This window comes from Fukomys damarensis, unplaced genomic scaffold, assembly GCF_012274545.1.
Source record: "Fukomys damarensis isolate Sample0158 unplaced genomic scaffold, DMR_v1.0_HiC HiC_scaffold_2, whole genome shotgun sequence".
NCBI lineage: Eukaryota > Metazoa > Chordata > Mammalia > Rodentia > Bathyergidae > Fukomys > Fukomys damarensis.
This window is the reverse complement of record NW_022900914.1, coordinates 14835524-14839737: the sequence shown is the minus strand read 5'-3', so window position 1 is coordinate 14839737 and position 4214 is coordinate 14835524. Positions and strand designations below refer to the sequence as shown.

Genomic DNA, 4214 nt, shown 5'->3' with positions numbered 1-4214 from the left:
TCGCTAGACTCCATTTATATCTCCCTGGTTCCAAGATGCACTCACTGTGGTTTCTTTCTTTGTCCCCCCGCCCCCCAGTACTGAGGATTGAACTCTGGACCTTCTGCTTATGAGGCAGCCATGCTCCTGAGCTAAATCCCCAGCCCCACTGTGATTTCTGGTCTGAAAGAAGCAGCATATTTCAATCCAGACTGCAGGAAGATAACTAGAACACATCCCCTACCTCCCAGACCATTTTGCTGAAAGGCTGCCTTTGGCTAAGATTCATGTTCTGAGAACTCCTCTTGTTCTATTTTGTCCTTTGCCTACAACAAACTATAAATTCGTAATTGTTACTTTCCATCCTAAAAAATCTCTTTAGCTATTAAAACCTAACTAAAACCCTTACTTTACGAGGCAAGTAACCTTGACACATTACTCGTCAAGAAGTGGCAGTGGCAATGATATTTATTAAGTTTCTGTGAGGAATAAATGCACATCATTCATGAAATGGAGAGCCAGGCCCTGAAAGAAGCAATTACTCAATAAATCTAAACTATGACTTGCTTTGGTAGGGCTGGTGATGATAATGTTGATGTCCTAGAGTTTTTTTTAAAAAATCACATTTTCTCTACTCATTCATATTTTTGCATCTATTTGTACAGCATTCTCTCAGCTCTTGGGCCTCCTTTTATGATCATTTCTCCTTTCTCATTTGCATAAATAAGTTTTAACTCTCTAGCCCAGTGCCTTGGCTCTGAGTCCTCTCGCTCTTCTGTTCTTATACTTACCATAAGATTTTAGCCTGATTGCTGATACTTCATTTCCCCTCTACTCTGTCACTATCCTCCAAGATTATCTTCTTTCTCTAGCCAGCCTGGACCACTGCCATCTCCTCCCTCTCTCTTTGGTTGGTGCTACCCATACCCTCATCTTTCTGTCCTTCAGAGTCATTTTTCTGCAAATGCCAAAACACTTTTCCATTTCTTTCTTTGCCTGAAGTGATGAGCACTGCTAACCGAATTGCTAAGATCATAGCTGTGCCACCTGGAATCCCAAAATGATAGCATATCCGACCTAAGCAGTAGCCTCAGAATGGAATCCAAATTCTGTTACCTGTCCCTGGTCACTTCCTTCATCTGGACATAATATGATGGACAGACATCTACTCTTAGAATAATTCTGGTTGATTGGTAGTGGCTTCCTGAATGTACAAAATCTTTGGGAGGATTGGGAAGCAACAGTTGGCCTCAAGCTAGAAAATTTGTGGTGATTGTGTGTGAAGAGTGATAACAGTAGTCTTTTGTCATAATTTTTTTTTCATTTTTCACATTAACAGTGACTCCAAAGTCGCTTTTGAAATGTAACCCGAGATCCATTCTCTTAAAAAAAAAAAAAAAAGACTATTCTCTCTGGGTGCAAATTATCAGCTTTGGCTATTTCCTACTTAGCGACTCACTGGGTTTCAAATTGATGCACATATTTCCTACTTACTGGGGAAGAAAGACTGGTGCTCTCCCCACATCTTAGAATTATATATCCATCTCTTTTCACAGTGCTATCTGTTTCTTAAGGGAATCTGCATTTGAAATAATCTCTAATTTACTGTGCACAGGCATTTCTCACTGTTGATCTTTTTTACTGTCTCTATCAGAAAGACATACTATCGCTTCTCGGCCTTTTGGCTAAGATCAAGTGTAGAAAGACATACTAAAGTTTACCACATTTTTCAAATTTTTACTTCTATTCACATGTGTTTGCAGTACATATCAATTACATTCATCAAATGAAACGACACGTCCAATTCTTCTTATGGCCCTCTTCCCTTCTCCCTGTTGCCTTTCTCTTTTACTCTTGCATCCCTGCCCAGTAAAATACATATCTCCCTATGTCCTATTATCTATCTTTTCTTTTGCTCTTTAAATTATTTGTACTTTGGGTTTCTCATATGAGTTGTGCATCTGATTTATTTAAACTTGTGTATCTGATTTATTTCGCTTAAAATTCTGGTCTCAAGGTGCATTTGCTTTCCTACAAATGACTGAAATTTATTTTTCTTTATGGCAGTGTATGACTCTTTGAAACTGTATGTTCGGTTTATTTTGTCCTCATTACTATGTGATCTTTTTTCCTTCAAAGTTTAAAATATCCCTGCCAATTAATTGATATATCTCATTAAGATCTTCAAATAACTTCATACTGTTTGATTGTCTTTTCAATGTTCACCATCTTTGATGAGTACCTACAGTTTGACAAAGGGGACCAGGCAGTGCTTTCTTGAGATTTGCCATTTCATAGATTTCTCCAACTCCATATTCCTGCATGTTTTCTTCTCATGTCACATCCCTAGTCATTAACGTTCAACATACATTTAGAATGCTTCATTCCCTACTTAGTCCCTCAATACTGGAATAATTAAGTATTCCAATGCTTTCCACTGCCATACTTTTTGTTTTCCAAATTAAAACAGCAACTATGGAGTTTTTCTACCTATATTCTTAGAATCTAAAATTTATATCCCCAGTCCAGATACCTGTCCTGAACAGAAGGCTTATTAATCCTGTTGCATATGAAACAGAGCTTCAGATGCCTGATCCAATAGCCTATTAAATAGCTATCTTTTTTGGAACATTGGAAAGTTATTGGCTTCAAAATGAAACCATTTGTGTGAAATTCTGAAGAACAGTGGCAGGGAAGGTCTTGAAAGAGGGCTCCCATGCACAGTTAGCTGGATAAAGGGATTATCACAAGAAATTCTTTTCAAATTGCAGCTTGACACATGTCACATAAGATGAGAACTTGCTCAACACTCTGTCTTATGAACCCAAACCAACAAATCCTACTATGGCTTTAAGAATATAAGTTTGACCTTACACCTGTCCTACTCTCTAATCAGGGTTTTCCTGTTCCACACCACTGGCACCAATGAATTTCCACAACTACTTAAATAGCCTTCCCCTTTTCCAGCAAAACTTAGCCTCTTCTTTACAGTATACTTCTCACATAAAAGGGACAATTCAAACCTGTGTTCCAATTTTAGTCTTTATATTATTTCCAAATAATACTTGTTCACTTAAAGATTCATCTTTGTTTTCATTTGTTTGTTTTTGTTTTGTTTTTGAGACAGGGTTTCACTATGCAGTTGAGACTGACCTGGAACTCACTATGTAGTCCAGGCTGGTCTCACACTCACAGTGATCCTCCTGCCTCAGCCTCCCAAGTGCTGGGATTACAAGCGTGCGCTACCACACCTGGCTATGATTTTACTATTTTAAACAATTAGAAAATTTCAATTATGACAGATTTGTCTTTGAGACACATTGCTGGCTATAATTTTATTTAATGCTGAATTGTTAATTGGGGATACAACTCTAAACATTATCACAGAAAAGTAACTTTCAATTTATTGTATGGTTTCTAAAAATACACAGAAAAAAAAAGGAATACCTATACAAACACAAACACACACAAAATTCATAGACATTGTAGTGTTACTACTCCAGCCTTTGATTTTTCCATTTTACTATACAGAGCCTGAGTTTAGTTATCACCCATATCACTTAATAGCTATGATATCACTTAACTGTTCTAAAAGTTGTTTCTCAGTTGTAACCTACTATATGTTGAGTACCCTTAATCTGAAAATCTAAAATACATATAAAACACTTCCAAATTAGAAGTTTTTTTTGACTACCAATATTATGGCACAGGTAGAAAACTCCACACCTGATTTCATATGATAGGGTGCAGTCTAGCTATAGACAGACTAACTAAACTGTACTGTATAAAATTACATTTGAGCTATGGGGGAAGGTATATGATACATATAATAAATGAGTTTCATGTTTAGACTTGGGTCCCAATCCACAAGCTGACTCATTATGTATATGTAAATGAGATATGTACAGATGTATTCTAAAAACTGAAAAATCAAATCTGAAATACGTCAAGACTCAAGCATTTCAAAAAAAGAATATTCAGAATATTCAACCTGCACCATGTTTCATACTATAACTTTTACAAAATATTTCAAATGAGTTTCATGTTTAGACTTGGGTCCCAATCCACAAGCTGACTCATTATGTATATGTAAATGAGATATGTACAGATGTATTCTAAAAACTGAAAAATCAAATCTGAAATACGTCAAGACTCAAGCATTTCAAAAAAAGAATATTCAGAATATTCAACCTGCACCATGTTTCATACTATAACTTTTACAAAATATTTCTCTA

General features: G+C 36.3%; 1 pseudogene; it reads left to right on the top strand.

Moving 5' to 3' along the window:
* Window positions 1–1644: 1644 nt before the first annotated feature.
* Window positions 1645–1776, top strand: LOC117286715 (annotated as a pseudogene).
* Window positions 1777–4214: the final 2438 nt, after the last annotated feature.